This window comes from Amblyomma americanum, chromosome 2 (assembly GCF_052857255.1).
Source record: "Amblyomma americanum isolate KBUSLIRL-KWMA chromosome 2, ASM5285725v1, whole genome shotgun sequence".
Taxonomy (NCBI): domain Eukaryota; kingdom Metazoa; phylum Arthropoda; class Arachnida; order Ixodida; family Ixodidae; genus Amblyomma; species Amblyomma americanum.
This window is the reverse complement of record NC_135498.1, coordinates 61,975,607-61,994,852: the sequence shown is the minus strand read 5'-3', so window position 1 is coordinate 61,994,852 and position 19,246 is coordinate 61,975,607. Positions and strand designations below refer to the sequence as shown.

Below are 19,246 nucleotides of genomic sequence, written 5' to 3'. Positions count from 1 at the left end.
GGCAACCTTAATATATAGCAGATTGAAATCAACAGCAAGTACAGGGTGTAAAGAGCCTCCGGGAAAAACTATACAGCGGAGTCACATAGCCTCCCTTCCCTTCGGTTGCTGTTCATTCTCACCCGGTTTCTGTCTTGCGTCCACCCTGCTGTTTATTATAAGCCTTGGTTGTATCTCGTCATGGTCGCATATAAAGTCAACATCCGTATACATGCTTGAAGAAAATCAGTTGTTGGTAATAGGCGCCCGTCCCTGTCATTTTGTGTCGATCGTCCTTTTGTATTTCGGGGTGTGAAGTCAACATGAAGGGCCACTAACTTGCCGAAACGATAATTCTTATCCAGCCTATGGTTATTGTTCGCGGCGATTTTAAAAGAGCACGATTTCGCAGGAGTTCTACAAACTATGCCCCGTCTGGTTGCTGTGCGACGCTTTCGAGAGGAATAGAAAGAACGTAAGCGCAGAACATTTCCTGTTCTCCTGAATTCAGATGCCTTTTACAACAGTGAATTCGTGCATTCTTTCAGGCCCCAAAAGACTTCAAAAAAGCCATTACAGACTGTGCACAGAATCTAGTTAATCTTTGGGTCAAACTGAAGCCGGTAAGAATTTTAGTTCGTTGTCTACGCGCCAAAGTTGTGACTGTATTATAAATTCGGTACCGCCAACTCTACTCGTAGAAAGTAGTAGTGGCAGTAGTGGGAGCTAAAGAAGAGTCCAAAAAAGTGTGGCTAACATAAGTAAGACCCGTCGGTGCTACAACAAGAAATGAATCAATAGAGACCGCCCACTTTATTGTTGCAGCGGTAAAAGAGGCCGCAACTTTTTATCGCCATCATCATCTTCATCGTCATAATCCCAACTGCATCCGCTGTAAGCTGAAGGCCGCTCCCACTGATCTTGCATTGATTTAAGCTAAAACAGGAACATTTTATTGCGGCAGCTGCGGCCAGATATCTTGTACACTTCGTAATTTCCTGGGCCTACCTGGTTTTCTGCATTTCCCTCCGGCGTTATCATTCCCTAGGAGGCTACTCTTATCCCCTAAAGCACCACGAGTTATCTAGTTTCCGCTCTGCATGCGTTGCCCAAGTCAAATTTCAATACTTTATTTCAGTTAAGGTATCATTGACTCGCGTTCGTTGAGTAACCAAATGGGCTCCTTCCTGCCTCTTAAGATACACACCTCTATTTCCTTTCCATCGACTCGTGCGCTGTCGTCAATACATTTTAAACAACTTGGGACTCCAAATTTTGAGGCTTTGAATGCACTGTTGTGCCTACATCTGTATGCAAGGTCAACCACAGCGAATTAGTGCACGCAACAACAGTTTAAATATATTTGAATTTGGCTCCAAACGTCAATTATTTGCTATTTTCGCCATCGAGGCACATCGTTAGCGAGAATGACAACAGGGAATACCGGTGATATCACAGTATATTAACGCATAGCACTACTAACGTGTTCGCGTTGCGTCGGAGAGGGGGGGGGGTGGACCGCATCGGCAGCCGAGCGAATCTTTCTTTCACACTGATGAGACGACGACCTGAATCGCTAAGCATGTATGTCTACGTACACCGGCTGTGAACACTGGCTACATCCTTGGATTTTAGTTAGCGCAAGCGCCCTGTTGCACAATGCGCCCCACTCGCGAACATGTTGCAGACTGTCTGACGCAGACGTTTGTCACATTATAACACAAAGAGCACTGCATCATTGGTGCCGAAGGATGACTTGACTGGAGATTTTCGTCAAGAGTTTTGAACACCACGTGTTTGGTCGAAGAGAAATAGTTTCAACATAAGTTTTGCTAATTTGTTCCTGATTGGAGGTATTCGGTTTCATTACTTGAAATATGCAATATCCCAAGTACACACGTATCTTTGAGCCAATTTCGGTTCATATACGCAAAGCTTTTATTGCTAGATGGATCCGACACATTTTTTTTAAAGTGTCTCTAGCAGTCTTTTCGTTACTTTAAATTTTCTAGGCGATGCAGACTAACTAGGCCTTCCATTAACCATATGGGACCCATGAGGGATCAAGAGGGGCGACCCCTATATATTCTTGCCCATACATTCCCATCTAGCTGGCTTGAGGGGCAGAAGCTCACGAGGCATCCACTTGGCCTGACGTCGCGTACTTCCTGGAGAGGTACGGCGGCGTTGGTCCAATATTTTTGCGTTTCATGTATACGCTTATCATGTTAGGGCTCACGCGTTCCACACACAAAAATGACCCGGGACGTGGAACGTTTTGTTTTGCCCCAAGTAAAGCGCAGAACGTGATTGCACATGTAGGGAGACAGACAGTAAGAGCCCTCTAGCTAGTCGGACCTAAGCTGCGAAGGGTGTTACAACTCAAACTCTTTATGCAATTGCAAATAGAAAGGAAAAGAGCTGAGAGGCACGTTTGGATGCCAATGAAAGCAAAATTATTCAATGGTCTCACCGTCAGGATTCACAAGCATAGTGATTGAGCCAAACACTGCAGTAATTGTTTAGGGCGAAGGAACTATCCCGATGGGTGAACCTCGAGCACGTTCTTGAGATGATTGCATGCTAGCGGTGTTTGTAGGTTTGGGTCAAATGAAAGTAATAAATAAGAAGAAATAAAATAAAATCCACGACATGGATGTTAACCTGTGTCGCCGCGAACACGTCCGTTTCGCCAGCCGCAGCGCGTGTTCACTGGGCGATCGCTGCGACTAAACACGCCTCGTACTAAACTACAGCACACTCTCTCGCAGTGCATTGTACATCGTCGCCTCCATCCACAAATATTGCTATCAAGCTAATACTCGCGCTTTGAGCTATACGGCGGTAGTGACAGAGAGATGTGCGCTGCTAATGTTGGTGTTGTGGCGTAGCAGCCACGCTCACTCACTGTGGTGAAATGTGACGAAAAAGAAGACGACGGCCGTGACGAAAAAGAAGACGACGGCCCTTCTTCTTCTTAGCCCGAACGCTTGGCTGAACCGTTTTTGCTGGTTGCAAATTCGGCGTGTTGGAGATTCAAGCTGAGCCACACTCCCCTCTGACATTTGGCGGAGGCTGCATTACGTTCTCCCTCCCATCCTGGAGCTCCGTAGCCGCACCTTAGCGCCGACGTCCGTTATGGCCGAAGTCACCAGCCAGACAGCCCCCGTTTCTTCGCCTACCATCCTCTGCTCCGGCGGGCTCCGGCAGCGCGACCCCAGCGTCTTCAGCGGCGCCGATGACCACGATGTCGACGCGGCTAATTTATGGTTTCAGAATCAGGAGGCCGACTTGCCCATGCGGCCTTCCTTCAAGACCAGTTTCTCAGAGGCATTCGGCCGTCCAGCTGTGCGCAAAGCGTCGAGAGACGTCTCCGCGCTCGCGCGCAGCATGGCGGGGAAAATTTACGAATTATATCGAAGATCTTGTCGACCTGTGGAAGCGCATCAACCGATCGATGCCTGAGGCTGCCAAAATTAACAATACCCAGAAAGGTATCGCCGACGACTTCTTCCAAATGTTGCTCGCCAAGAATCCACAAACATCGTCGATGCCATCAAACTTTGTCAAAGTTATGACGTCCTGAAGAAGCAGCGGGCTTCTACTCGCCGTTCCATCGTGCCCGATAAGTCGCCTCCTGCGCCAACGACCTGCAGTATCTCATCTGACCCGACCTCACTGCTTCCCGAGATCAAGGCCTTCATACGGAAAGAAGTGGCCTGCCAACTGTACCTCCTGCCTGCGTCTGGAGATCCTGCGCCATCCCTTGATTCCATGCTTCGACGCGCCATCCAGGAACAGGCGCCGAGGCTTTGCCCTCCAGCCCGCAGCTTCCGCCCGTGACCGCCCCGCTCACCTGCGCTGCTGTTGCCGCAAGACCTCGGCGCCCTGATGCCTACGTCTCCCTCCCGCCCGTTGCACCGCTACCACCACCGCCGGCACCACTCCGCCGTTACCCGTTGCCTCGCCGCGCCGTTGTGAGCCCATGGCACACCCAGGACCACCAGCCCATCTGTTATGCCTATGGCTTGGCGGGCCACGTCGCAAGGCTTTGTTGACAACAGGCGCCGAGTTTCCGGGCCGATGCACTCCCGTACAGTTACGAAAACGCGCCGCCTTCGCTTCCTATTTCATCCGGCCCCTCTGTGGACTCCTTCTCTCTTGACCGTTCCTCATACTATCGCCTTCTCCTCGTCGCCGATCTGTCTCTCGAATGCACCGCCGCTCACCTTCCCGCCCGGAGGAAAACTAACAGCCGAAGTTCTGGAGGCAAGAATCGCGCTTACAATGGACTGTCCAAGTCCTCCGTCTTCAGCTTTTTATTGGTCCTCTAAGAAAAAAATACACAAAAGATGAATGAAAGAGAGAGGGAGCCCGGACCAGCAACGCTTTACCGGGCTTAAAGCCAATACAAAAAAATAAAAGGACCTAAACGCTAAAAAAACACTAATAAAGTGTTTGTCGATGGCGTCGCCGTTGTCGCCCTTGTGGACACTGGTGCTGCCCTCTCAGTTATTAGGGCCGACCTTTGCCGAAGACTACGTAAAGCGACGACTTCTGTTCCGAACTTTTGCCTCCGTACTGTTAGCTCGCACCGCGTTCAAGCTCTGGCAGCGTGCACAGCTCGCCTTTTTATCCACGACGTGTTGTACACCACATATTTTCTCGTGCTGTCCCCGTTATTCTCACGATGTCATTCTGGGCTGTGACTCTCACCCGTCATCATTCTATGTCGAATGTGCCCGTGCCGGCAATCGGCTATCTCCGCTTTGTCCCGACCTCCCATGCAACGCCTGTTCTTGTACCGGTAGAATGCTGGTCGCTGAAGATACTGCTAGTCCTGCCTTTTCTACATCCCTGGTGCCCATATCGTGCGCATACTTTTCTAATTCGACTGTTTTCTTCAGTCCGACTTATTCTGCTGTCCGCCTGTCGTCATTGTTTCCTCCTTTCTTTCGCTGTTCTGGCAATCTGCGATGACCACAGCAAAATTTACGTCACAAATCCTTTTACTTGCCCATCCACGCTTCTCCGTGGCAAATGCCTGGCACGTGTCGAATTACTCGATCATGTTCTTACATACATCGTCTCCAACGGCCAGGCCCTCTCCAAATATATGCCATCGATTCGCCTGCTGTTGCGCCAAACCAAGACTCCGTTTCTGTTTTTTTCCCGTTCAATCAGTGCCAGCCAGCCTTTCGGCAGCGCGAATGATCAATTCGTCGCATTGCTTCAGCGTTTCCGTCCGTCTTTCGCACGCCTCTCTGAGCCGCACATCCGTCATTACCCACTGCATAAACGCCGGCTCCCATGACCCTTTGTGCCAGCGCCCGTATCGCGTGCCGGCCAATGAACGGAACATCATTACCAAAGAAGTGGATGACATGCTTAAGCGCGGTGTCATCCAGCCTTCCTACAGCCGCTGGACTTCTTCGTTGTTCTCGTCAGGAAAAAGGACAGGTGTTCCGCTTTTGTGTTGATTACCGTCGACCCATCAAAACTACGCAAAAGGATGTGTATTCATTTCCCCGTATTGACGATGCCCCCGACTGCCTGCAAGGCACGGAATTCTCTTCCCTCGACCTGCGCTACGGATAGTGGTAGGTGCCCATAGCTCCTGCTGATGGGCAGAAAACGGCCTTTTTCACCTCCGACAGCCTCAGCGAACTTAACGCCATGCCGTTCGGTTTGTGCAATGCGCCGGCCTCATTCGAGCGTATCACGAACATTATTCTCAGCGGTCTCAAGAGGACCACGTGTCTCTGTTTACGTGTACGATGTCGTCGTCTTTTCTAGAGACTTTTCGTCCCACCCGGTCCGCCTAGAGCGTGTCCGACAAAGTCTGCCCGATGCCGGCCTGCAACTGAACCTGAAGAAGTGCTGCTTCGCTGCCTGGCGTCTTACTTCTTGGGGTATGTCGCCTCAAATCAAAGCGTTCTTCCCGATCCTGCCAAGCTATGTGCAGTCGCCGAGTTCCCTCGACCGACTTTGCTGAAAGAGCTTTGTAGTTTCACAGGGTTTGACTTACTTCCGCCGATTATTGCGTAATTTCGCTTCTAACCTGTCTCCTCTGACCGAACTGCTTGCCGGCGACCGCAACCTCACCTATAGGACACCAGCCTGTGATGCGACGTTTTCTACGCTCCGCCGCCTTTTAGTGTCCCCTCTCATCCTCCGCCATTTTGACCCCAGCCAAAACACTGAAATTCACGCTGATGCCAGTGGCGTGGGCCTCAGCGCAGTGCTTCGCCGAACAGGTTAATTGTAGCGTATGCCAGCTGCATTTTGACCAACGTCGAAAGGAATCATCCCGTAACAAAAAAAGAGTGTTTAGCATCATGTGGGCTATTGGCAAGTTCCGACCTTACATATATGGTTACCCATTTTCTGCGTAACTGCTCACCGTGCCCTGTGCAGATTGCCTTCCCTCGAGGACCGCTCTGGCCGTCTCACTCTTAGGGCACTGCGTTTAAAAGAATGTGATATTGAAGTCGTCTATCGCTATGTTCGTAAGCATTGAGACGCAGACGCCCTATCCCGCTCACCTCTCCCCTGTGACTTCGACTCCACATCTCTCGCCACCAGTTATTTCTCTTGCCTTGACATTGCACACGCCATCTGAGCAACGCCGGGACCCCTGGATCTCATCCCTCCTCGCTCTCCTATCTACGCCATCTACGCGGCCGGCGACCCGGGCTCTTCGCCGTCAAGCCTGTCACTTTGCAATACGGGACGGCTTGCTGTGCAACCGCAACTAAATTCCCGATGGGCGCAAATGGCTCCTACTCATTCCTCGGCACCTCCGTTCTGATATATGTGCCATCTTTCACCCCGTCTCGGGTGTGCTCACGCTGGCGTGGTGAAGACTTACAAGCACCTTCGACTGCGCTTCTGCTGGCGGGGAATGTACCTCTTTGTCGCACAGTATGTTCGCTCCAGTCCGGAATGCCAACGTCACAAAGCTCCTCGTCGCTGCTATACCGCTGCGATACAGCCCTGGCCCTGCCCCACGCGCCCATTCGACAGTGTTGGCATTGATCTCTACGGGCCCCTCCCCATCACTTCGGCTGGACACCGCTGGATCATGGTGGCGGTGGGCAACTTCACCCGCTACGCAGAAAACTCATCCTTTCCTTCCGCTTCTGCACAAGATGTTCCGCCTTTCATCTTCCATCATCTCGTTTTGCGCCATGGTTCACCTGAGGAACTGCTCAGCTACCGTCACCGTGTCTTCCTCTCGAAGCACTCCATCGCCAATGCCGCATTGTTCACCGCTCTACAACAGCCTATCGCCCTCAAACAAATGGCACGACTGAACATTTCAACCGCGCATTGAGCGACATGCTGGCCACGTACGTTTCATCTGACCACTCAAATTGGGATGGCATTCTCTCATTTGTAACATACGCATATAACACCGCCATACAGACCACAACTACCTTCTCTCCATTCTTCTTTCTATATGGTCGCGAGCCCTCCTGCACCTTGGATACCTTGCTTCCCTATCACCCTGATGTGTCCGAGTCCCTGAAACTATCTCATGCAGCCGCATATGTAGAAGAATGCCGCTAGCTTGCCCGCTCTCTTGAACGCAGAACCACCATAGTGCTCCCACCAGTCCAGACTTCGGCACCGGGCCCGGCGTCCGTTGCCGCGTTCTGCCTGACCAGCGAACAGCTACTTCGCTATGGCTTCGACGATGCATGTGGACTACACCCATGGCTACGACCCCGAGTCTGGAGGATTCGGAAGTGTTCCGAGCAGCAGCAAACAAGGCGAGGCGAACTTTGATAATTCACAGCCAGAACCTGGATGGAAGACGATATACCTCAGGGCAGAACAGCGTGCACAAGGGCACTCGGCTCCGAAGGCATACGAAGATGACCCGAACTCACCAGCAGCGGATCCCACGTGCCGCAAAAGGCCCCCGAGACTGCCTGACCTCGACAAGTATAAATTTAAAGTGATTATCAAGCCGAAAGACCGTTTGGACCTAAAAATGTGGGGTTGGAGTGTACACCCACTTGACGTCTCGTTCGAAAACACGTTACGAGGCAAGACGCTACGCGCCAAACCTTACATCAGAGTTATTGAAGAGCAAAACATCATCATCGCGGCACCTTCTCATGTCGAAGACGCCAGAGTGCTTGCGAAGATCGATCACATCAACCTAGACGAGAAAACGCACCACCTCAATGCCTACGTGAGAACACCGCAAGACTCATGCAAAGGGGTGGTGCACGGGATTGACCCCAACGCATCAGATAGATACCTATAGAAAGACTTTTCATCGGAAACCCACGAAATATTAAGCGTCCGAAGGCTCGGCAGATCCAACTCGGCGGTGATACTGTTCAGTGGATGCAAAGTGCCTTTCTTTGCTACGTATGGGTGGATCGAGCGCAAATGTTTTCTTTGTAGGAAAACTAGACCGTTTTGCGTACTGTGCGGCAGAGAAGGACATAGACCGGACGTCTGCCCCAGCCCAGCTGAATAGAAATGTGACTTGTGCGGCAAGCTGAATCCCGGGGAAGCTCACGATTGCACCCCAACTTGTGCGGCATGCCAGGTGAATCACCACACCTACTCAAGAGAATGCAAAGCAAAATTTCTGGATCCCATCAATAAGCCTAGGAAACATCAACATTTAGGTGATCAGGAAGAGAACCCGACAACCAGTGGCACCAGCAAGAGCTACGCGGCAGCTGTACGCACCAGCCGAAAAGAGCAGTTCGAGAAGAAGGAATCGAGAAGAGCGGCCTCCAATTCTACGTCCAGGTCCAGGTCAAGATCTAAGTCTAGTCAACGTCGCAACTCGTCATGCCGATCCGGAACGGAAGAGTCAAGGCATCATAAAGAGCAGGGGACCACCAGGTCGGTCGCCTTTGCACCTAAGGCAGATCCACCGGCACAGGAGACGCCACGCACCCGAGAACGCGGACCGTCTTCTGAGAAGCAAAAAGACTCAAGACACATCGTAAAGGTGGGCTATGCTGGCTTGCCTCCATCCCTCCCAGCAAACGCGATATCTAAGGAGTTTAACGACCTGAAAGCAGAAATTATTCAGCTAAAAAAACAGAACGAGGCGTTGCGAGCTGAACTTAAATTGGTCAGGCTGCAGTCACAAACAACTCCCGACAAAACACCCGAAGCCCGGTCAAACTCAGTCAGTTTATGAGCGCGCCATTGCAGAGCTGGTGGCTGACAGAGAGCAGCAGGATAAAAAGTTCCTACTAGTTATTCAGATGGTCAAAAACGAGCTCGCAAACGAGTCCGCCAACACTAGGAAATACATAAACTCCGCCGTTGCCACAATCCGAGACGAATTCAAATCTAAACTCAACGAGTTCAACTTCCGAAATAGGAAATCCAAATATGCCGACAGGCACCCCGTTCCAGAAGAGGACGAATAAGGACCATGGCACATAGGGGACAGGAAACAATAATTTGGCAATGGAATTGTCGGGGATTTAAAAAGAAAAAAGCAAGCCTTCAATTTTTCATCGACACGTCGGAGACGCCACCTGCTGTAATATTACTTCAAGAAGCAAATACGGTCATCAGCATGAAGGGGTACAAAACTTTCCAAGACGAGCATAGCCTAGGAATACTTGTTCACAGGGAGTTTACCGCCACGCTGCAAGAACCGCTAGCCGAAAATATTGAACATGCTTACATTGAAATTCTTTCCAAACACAGGGGAAAACGCAGTTTGCGCATACTGAACGTGTACAGTCGCCCCAGGGATTCATGTCGTCAGATAGCCACGCTATTTAATAATTTTATCAAGAGGGCAGGTAAGGACCCCCTCGTCATAGCCGGTGATTTCAATGCTCCCCATCAAGCATGGAGATATCACTTTAACAGCCCGAAAGGTAGGAGGATCCTTGAGATCGCTAATAGAGAAGGGCTCAAAATCTTAACGGATCCCCTGCAACCCTCCAGAGCGGGTAATAGCGTCAGCAGAGACACCTGTCCAGATCTCACGCTTGTGAAAAACTGGCTGCAGGCCACCTGGTCTAACACTGGCGAGTCCCTGGGCAGTGATCACTTCATCGTCTCCTGCACTGTTCAGGGAGTTAAATGTCGGAAATCATTTGGCAAGGCTAAGATTGTGAACTGGGACAAGTGTAGGGAGGAAATCGCACGTCTCCCGGACGAAGATATCACAGATATTGAGGCATAGACCGCGCTGCAGATGAAAACCGTCGCCAGGCACTCTACGACAGCGAACACCACGGAGGAAACTCCGGCAGTTGACCCGCACCTGTTACATCTGAGGGAATCCAGGAGATCACAAGAAGGTGGAAAAGGCAAAAGTTAAATCGCAAGCTGAAGACCAGGATTGCAGAACTCACCAAAGAAGCTGATGACTACGCACATAACCTCGCTAACAAAAACTGGCTCAAGCTGTGTGATGAGCTCAACGGTAGAATGGGCACGGCTAAAGCATGGGGACTCCTCAGATCCCTTATCGAGCCGAACTCAGACCGGAAAGAGCAAACAGACACGCTCTGTAACGCCTTGCACAATTATAAAGGGGGCAACGAAGCCCTCATTGCAGAACTTGCACGGAAATTCCTCGATCTGGGATCCTCGTACCCTCTCCCTGCGTACACCGGTGCACCCAATGAAGAGATGGACCAAGACGTAACGGTTGAGGAAGTGAGGGCGGAGCTTGACGTCATGCGTAAGAACACCGCTCCTGGACCGGACCAGATAAACACCAAGATGTTCTTTAATATGGATGACATCTCCTTAAGAAAATTAGTGAAATACTTCAACACGCAGTGCTGGAACAAGGGCCAGATCCCCGACTCCTGGAAATTGGCTTTAGTGCGATTTATTCCCAAGCCCAAAAAGCCATGCGATATTGATCATTTACGACCGATCTCCCTGACGTCGTGTCTGGGTAAACTGTTCGAGTGGGTCGTGAACGCCCGACTGAAACGACTCCTGAGGAAGACTGATATCCTCCCTGACACGCTGTACGGGTTCAGAGAAAAGCTGTCTACACAGGATATTCTCCTCCGTATCAGAGAAGATATTCTGGACAACGCCGGCAGATGTCAGGTCAAGGCCATCCTTGCGCTCGATTTAAAAGGGGCATTTGACAATGTCAACAACCAGGGAATACTGGGTGAGCTTAACAGCATCAACTGTGGTGACCGCACATATAATTACGTGAGGGACTTTCTCTCCAATAGAAAAGCGTCAATAAGTATTGGTGATCGGACCTCCTCTCCGTTCAGTCTAGGTTCCAAGGGCACCCCGCAGGGAGCGGTCTTGTCTCCGCTTCTCTTCCACCTGCCCATGCGCGGGCTACCAGAGCAGCTAGACCACATCCAAGGCATTGAGCACGCTATATACGCCGACGACATTACGATCTGGTGTTGCAGCGGTAATGAAGGGGAAATTCAAGACCGGCTTCAGGAAGCAGCGAATGTCGTGTGCCAACATGCGGCGAGGCATGGGTTAACGTGCTCTCCCGAGAAATCAGATTTACTCCTGATCGACCGTGGCAAGAAGCAGAATACGGGGCTTTTGCCGTCCACTCCCTCTGTCGCCATTACGGTCCAGGGTATGAGCATTCCGATCAAGAAAGAGATCAAGATCCTGGGAGCCATCATACCTAGCGGCAACACTACAATCCGACAGCTCCAAGCCTATTCCGAACAAGTCCCTAGAATGCTACGCCAGGTAATCAAGAAAAGAAATGGGCTAACAGAGAAGGAGGCCCTAAGATTAGTTCAGTATTTGATTCTCTCTAAACTAACATACGCCACCCCGTACTTACGGCTTAACAAAAACGAGAAAACCAACTAGATGTTATTTTTCGAAAGCCAGTTAAGACGGCGCTGGGACTCCCTTTATGTAAATCCACTAAGCGCTTATTACAGCTGAGGATCCATAACACCATCGACGAACTAATAGAGGCCTATCGTGTAAATCAAATTGTCAGGCTCTCAACATCTAAGCCTGGCAGGAAAATATTACAGAAGCTGAGAATCAGTCCACTCCGGGAAGTCGCTGGCAAGATCGACATGCCCATGCAGATGAGATCACACATCACGACTCAACCCTTATTAAAACGCATGGATGAGGAATACAACAGAGGACGGAGACTAGCCAGAGCTAGACACCTCTCTAAGCGCTGGGATGAAAACAAGGACACGATCTACGTCGATGCTGCTGGACCCGTTAACGGAGTCGCGGCAATTGCAGCAGTTTTACCCCGGGGGGATATCATTGCAAGCAGTCTAATCCCAGCGGTTGATACCACATCGGCTGAAGAAGCAGCTATCGCACTAGCGATATTAAAGAACAGCGCGGCAACGGTTATGTCCGACTCACAAGCAGCGGTACGCAATTACCTCAGAGGCCGCGTTGGCGCTCCGTGTTGGGAAATTTTGGAAAGGTCTAATCCTTCCAACATCCAGATCTTCTGGACGCCAGGGTACCTCTCAACGACGGGCAATGAGGCGGCCAACACAGCTGCTCGAGCTCTCCTCCTCCGAGCATCTGGCACGCAGCCTCTATCTGACACAGTTGACAACCCCTAACCCTTACTAAGCTACGCAGAAACAACGGAGTACTATAAGATCACAAGAAGGAAATATCCTCTTCCTCACAAAACCCTAAGTAAATATAATTATAATTGGTTTTTTGGGGGAAAGGAAATGGCGCAGTATCTGTCTCATATATCGTTGGACACCTGAACCGCGCCGTAAGGGAAGGGATAAAGGAGGGAATGAAAGAAGAAAGAAAGAAAGAAGAGGTGCCGTAGTGGAGGGCTCCGGAATAATTTCGACCACCTGGGGTTCTTTAACGTGCACTGACATCGCGCAGCACACAGGCGCCATAGCGTTTTTCCTCCATAAAAACTCAGCCGTAAATATGAAGAGCACATAATCAGGCGACTACAAACTAATACTCTGCCCAATCCTTACCTAATGAGTAAACGGTACCCAGACACCTACAATTCGTCCTGCCCTTCTGTAGAGCAGTTGGCACACTCTTTCACGCGGTTTGGGAATTTCAAGAAAACCCAGACTTGGACAGCAATCCCGATCCGACTTATGAGCGCTGGGAGGCTACCCTTCATAGCCACAGCCCACTCGACCAGAAATCGCTGGTTAAGAGGGGCCGGATTATGATGGCGACCAATGGGTTCTCGTACTGAACCCACCCAATTTTTATGCTCTGAATAAATGTTTTTCCTCCTCCTCCTCCCACCAGTCCACCTGCGTCATTTACTCCGGACTCACTAGTATGGATTTGGGTATAGCTTTGGTGGGAAGCTCGTTCGCAGCCCGAACGCTTGGCTGAGCCGTCGTTGCGTGTTGCAAACTGCCATTACTGCTCGATTGGGCAGGAGCCCTTGTCAGACTACGCGTTTAGCTCCTGCTTTATTGCGCGTTTGTTACCTGTATAACAAACCCATGAATAAACTTCAAACTTCAAAAATTGCTGCTGACCACCCAGGGTGTTGAAGACGTTAGTTTTAGATTCGAATATATCACGACAGCCCTTACTAAGTAAAGTGAGAAAAGGTCAAGTCCACGCTGAAACTCGAAGGAAAGTTGCCCTTCATTTCTTGTGATGTTGTTACAGACGTGACGACGACTTGTGACTAAAGACAAATTTCTCCGAAGAAGCGCCTATTCCTGGCCAACAAAGCCCTGGACATGAAGGCGCAAGCTCCTTTATATACCGTGGTTCTAGAAACACTGCAATAGCCGAAGTTTTCAGAGCATCAGGCCGCATGCGGCGAAGCCGCTAGACGTCTTTTATGGTGGTTGCATTTAGTCAGCGGTAACCTACTCTCAATCGCCAGATCCCCTCTTTATTTTTGACTAGAATCACGGGAGCCACCCAACGACTGCAGGACTACTGAATAATCCTTGCTTGTAACATTTCGCGGACTTGCTCATTTGTGACCGCTCGCTCGGATGGCGCTGCTCTGCACGGTTTTTGGTGAATCTGGTGTGAATATCCAGTAGCTATGACTGGATTGGGACACGGGAATGTAGTGTGCATTGTCGGGCTGCGAGAAGCCAAAGACGGATGCACACTTCCACAACATTTTTCTACCAAAACATCACGCCCCACGGTGCTGAATGAGTTGCAAATCGTCACCCGCAGGTGCATCTGGCAGAGGATGCAGCATGTTCGTCCTGCACATCCGTTGTCAACTAAAGCCACTGATTGTGGGGTGTCTTCACTAAATGCGGCTAGCTTCATGCCGGTAAGCAAAAGCAACGGCTGCATGGAGCAATTAATAGTACACAGTCGTTTGCAGGCCTAGATCACCGACACCAAGCAATGGGGAACCAAGACCGGTTTCTTTGCAGAGTTCAAAAAAGTTGGGCGTTACGGTAAGGACAAACGACTCGTTCACAGGGCGGGAGCCCGAAACCGTTAAGCACAGCATAGACGTCAGAGGCACGATGGTATCTGCTGGAGGCCAGCGGTATCTAGGGGCTGTTGCGGTGCCGTTCACGACGCTGTGGGTCGAATCCGCAATGTCCACTAAACTGCTACGCCCGTAACGTTACATTTAAGCACTCTGGCACGCACAGAGAGGCAGTTCCTGTCTGGAAAACTGCCGTCCACGAAAACACCAACATGCGCTACTTCCCCGTTTGATGATGATGGTGATGATGATGATGATTACCTCAGGCTGAATGTCACGTACCCACGGACTTCCCCGTTTCCCTAGGAGCTTCTGTAGTCGTCGTCGTCACGTCTGTAACATCATACTCAGAGCTGGGCATATCGCAACAAAATATCACCGGAGCGGCTATAGGAGTACAGTGTTCTCGGCACCGATGATTGGAGGCAATAGTCCTTTCTTTTTTAGGTGCATTACAAAAATTCGGTCCGGTACTCTTTACTTGTGCGTATAAGCACTAATCCCACGTGTATCAACCCGGAGCAAAATCGTCAGTTGTCTATTCAGGTGTTCGTTCGCAACTGGCATAGCGCGAGCCCTCCGTAGCGCGGCACTGTCCTCTCATCGTCCTCTTCTACCTAGCACAAACCCATGTTCTCGCACTGATTTCAATGACGTAAGCATTGTGTGTAGTTTGTCACCTTACGCATATTTTTTAATACCAATCTAGGGTGTGGAAAAAAAGTATCGCATCAACATGGAAGAGGCGTTAAATGAGTTTCGCGTGAGTAACAATTTTATGTACCATCCATTAATTGTTTACAGCTGAAAATATTTATTGGCTTCCTCCGTATTATTAGGCAAAACATCGTGGAAATTTTCCTTATAACTGGGTGTTATTTTTCCGCTGTTCGTACCCCCTTGAAGTTAAACCATATTTAAGAGCTAGCAAATGCTGCCTTAAGCAAAATTACAGACTATGCTGTGCAATAACAAAGTTAGAATGCACCAGCAAGAAGTTCTCGACACTAAATAATGCTTAGCTATATTTAAAACCACTACAGAGAACTTTTGCTGGCTATTGAGAACACTTTCTTTTATTCATTGAACTTCTGCCGAGCCACTGCCACCACCGTCTTGTTCGCACCGCATCATTCGTATTCCATTGGTCATTTTATTCGCAACAGTTGCGTGTTTTGGACACTGTTTGAGATACCCCAAAGCATTGCCCATTTCGCTGTTCTTTATATGACGGGAGGCCGATGAGACTGGGCGACGCGCGAAGGTTTTATTGGCGAGTGCGCGGTAGCTTTCCATGACGGAATGGAGTTTGTATACGTCATGCACCTTCTGTTCGCTCACGCCATCTAGAGTGACGTCATGGAAAGTTCGGCCGCTACTGCTGCTGCCCTGCCGCACCAACTATGTTCACCTCTATCCAGTGGGGGGCACTACGTTCGGGGTGGCTGTGAGGTTCCGTAGTCGCATCCCAAGCAAAATTTCTGGGTTCGAAGCGTACCCGTGGAACAACTTTTTCTGGGCTTTCCTGTTTGTATGGCGCGGAAGGCCCACACACAGATCGCTGAAATCGTGCACCGCGGCAGGTATAGCAAGTGCATTAAAAATGGTAGCGAGAAAGAAGTAGATAACCCCAATTAAAGAAAACAAAACAAACGACGGTTCAGCGCATTGACTGAAGTGAGAAAACTTCACAGTGCAGTTTATTGTTATCTAGTGATTTACGAATTTCTACGTAATAAACGTGGTAGACCTTTATTATTCATTGCCACATTGGCATCTCATGAGAGCTGTCTTGTGTTCGTCTTGGTCGCGCTACAGTTCTTTTGTTACAGAGCTGTTAAGATGTGCATTACACTGGGTGGTGACAAAAGTGCCTTCATTTAAAAATGTGGTGTCTCAGTTTTGACACAGTTATCGATAACAGCTCTCTATCGGCAACAGTTATTGTACAAGCCTCTCGAGTATGCATAGGCTCCAGCGTGGCACCTGTCTTGGCCAACATCTTTTTGAGCACTGTTGATAGGGCCATTGTGAATGCTTCGAATGCGTTGTCGTTCAAATTTTTCCTTGCATCGACGACTACTTGGTGTTCACCCGACCAATCAGCTTGCCTAAAAGGATGGTCGATGTTGTGACAGTGTTTAATGATGTTGGGCGTGGGCTGAAATTTACAACTGGGGCACCCAGCAACAAGGAACTAAAGTTTCTGGACATTGCTTTGTTTTGTGAAGATAATCACGTGTGCTGGAGCTATCGGCCAAGATGTAGCACGCCCGGTCTGGTCCCTCTAAACACATGAAAGAAGGCGTTATCGTTTCATGCTTTCTGTCTTCTCTCAAGAAGCCTTGTCATGAATTAATTGGGGAGACCATTGCAGCAAAATCAAGCAGGTTATACCAGAACGGTTGCCCTTCTCATCTCATTTCAAGGGCAGCGGAGAAATTGCTTAGAGAGCTTAAGTATGAGGTTCGGCCGAAAGTAAATAATACCAACAAAAGGCCGGCTGTGGTTCCGTATGCGCATTGCGTGTGACATAGGCTGAAGAAAGTCGGAGGTAGATATGACATTTATTTCGGGTTTTCCGTCCCGAAGAAATTGGGCACAATGTGCAAGCTGGTTATGCAGAGGCAAGACGAAAATTTAAAAAAAACCTGGAGTTGACGCGACAGCTACATCTGACCGAGTGGAACTGGCTCAGTCGCATTGCAAAGTCAGTCTTCGCTCCGTTTCGCTGGGCGTTCCTTCTTCATCTTCGTCCCTGGAAGTGTATATATTCACTCTCTCCCCCTCTCCCCCCCCCCCCCCTCACTGGGTTTCGCCGGCGCGCCGCGCGGCAGGCAGCTGCTCCGCAACACGTGAGCAACCACGTGACCAGCTACGGCACCGCCATGGAGCTCAAGGGCGGCCACGCAGCTCAAGCGGTGTCACAAGGAAGGCTCGAAGTGCTAGCGTAGTGCAGCTATCGCTACAAAATGCTTGTCAGGTGCGTCATGTTTTCACGCGTATATAACCAGCGTGGTAGGGGGGGGGGGGGGGTTACGAGGTCCCCTTTTCGTGCGACGCCATGTATCTTGGACAGTCTGGAAGGTGTGTCAATAAGCGTCATAACACGAAGAAAAGCAAAAGGTGATCTTTATCAATCGATATTTCGATGCAAGAAGTCCAAATGGATACCAGATCTCAAGAACACATGCATCCTGTTCCGCCATGGCGATAAGTTAACGCGCGGTAATGGAGGCTTTCCACATTCATGACAAATACACAATGTGCATCAGTAATCTTTCCATTGCCTTGTCTGAGAGTGAAGTGAGATATCTGTCCGCCTACGTGGTCTGTAGATAACTTTGTGATTGTTCCTTTCAGTGTCTATATATATGTGCTACATTCCCCAATAAACCCAGTCGATAGTCAGCGCTTGTTCGTCTTTACCTTCGTCCTTCGTGTCATCTTTGCTGCGCTGTGAGCAATATCATCTTTAACGTGCACTGACATAGCACAGCACACGGGCGCCTTTTACTTTTCGCCTCTTGTAGTCCAAATCCGACAGATGGCATCACTGGTTTACTCCATGTGGCGGCAGCACTGTCAGCAACATTCGCATCAAAATTTTGAGCAGCTGTTCGTCGTACAGCATTCCAGGTGGTGTCATAGCATTTCTCGTTAGTCAAGTCAAAGGCTAGCTTGTGACAGGAGTTAGGACCGATGACATATGCACCTTAGTTGCATGCTTTAAGGCGTGGTTGAGTGTTCCACTGAGATGTTGAATTGTGAGAGCTACTGCGCCCTTTCCTTTAGCAGAAGAACTAATGCATCAATGAATCAATATATGAAGCCCTACTTTCATGATATTGGCTCTTTAGCCGAAAATTAGAGTTCATAGCTCTAGGCCTTGAATTAGGGCTCGCGATTATATTACTGCATGCACAATTAAAGCAGTATTCGTGCAGCCGCCGCGGAGTGGCGCCGCTCTGGTAAGCCTATTAAGAGACCCGAGAGAAAGGAGTTTCATAGCAGGCGCAAACCCAAGAAATTAGTAAAACAAAGCATTTTTAAATGAGAAAAATTCATGACAGCATTTTTTTATTGTTTTTCAAGGTTTCACTAAAACAATAAATGTAGCAGCACATCTTCCTTCGGCTGGCTTGCACTTTTGCTATTAACGTTCTTGCTATCATCATAAACGTCCCCCAGTGTTTCTTTATGGGAGTGTTAACTGCTCGATGCGAGCAATATTCCAATATTTCAATATCTGTATAACAATGCCTTACAATATTCCAAGGTTCAAAGTTCTTGTACCAGAAAATTGAACATAAAAGCTGTTTTGTGTTGACTATACGTACTATCTGAGCCCGCTGGGAGCATTATTCCAAACATTAATTTCCGTTCTATTTGAATGCAAGCAGCTTGCCATATATTAACAGAAGGATACCGCAGACTTTTTTGTTTGGTTGTTGCAAGTGTACTAGTGCGGGTAACATGTGTCGGACATCGTGTCCATCTTTCTTCCGTTACAGGCCTGTGGATATCGTTACCTGCCTTCGGACATTCGTCTTATCTTCAGAATGATCACATATCATCAGAATTTTGTTTCCGGCTGAATGTGCTTCCAAAACTAACAGTTGATTGTAGCAGTAAATGATATATGCTGCCACTGAAGCTTTTATTTAGTCTTTTTTTTTCTGACAAACCTACATGAAAGCCATGATGATAAGTAGTGGCAGAAAATAAAAAATCATTTTCAAAAAGAAGTTGCAGCCTTGTCTCAACCAAAATTTAATGAGCCTGTACCTTCACTTAGGTGCAAAAACACGTAGCTAAAGCAGTGGTGCTGTGTTTGTGCATTAATGAAGC

The 19,246-nt window shown here is 49.2% G+C and overlaps 1 long non-coding RNA gene across 1 annotated transcript; it reads left to right on the top strand.

Annotated features, from left to right (window-relative positions):
• Positions 1–533: 533 nt before the first annotated feature.
• On the top strand, positions 534–19,046 carry LOC144118609 (uncharacterized). Its single transcript, XR_013312070.1, has 3 exons — positions 534–602; positions 15,105–15,158; positions 18,910–19,046. It is a non-coding gene; the product is annotated as an uncharacterized LOC144118609 (long non-coding RNA).
• The last annotated feature ends 200 nt before the right edge of the window (positions 19,047–19,246 follow it).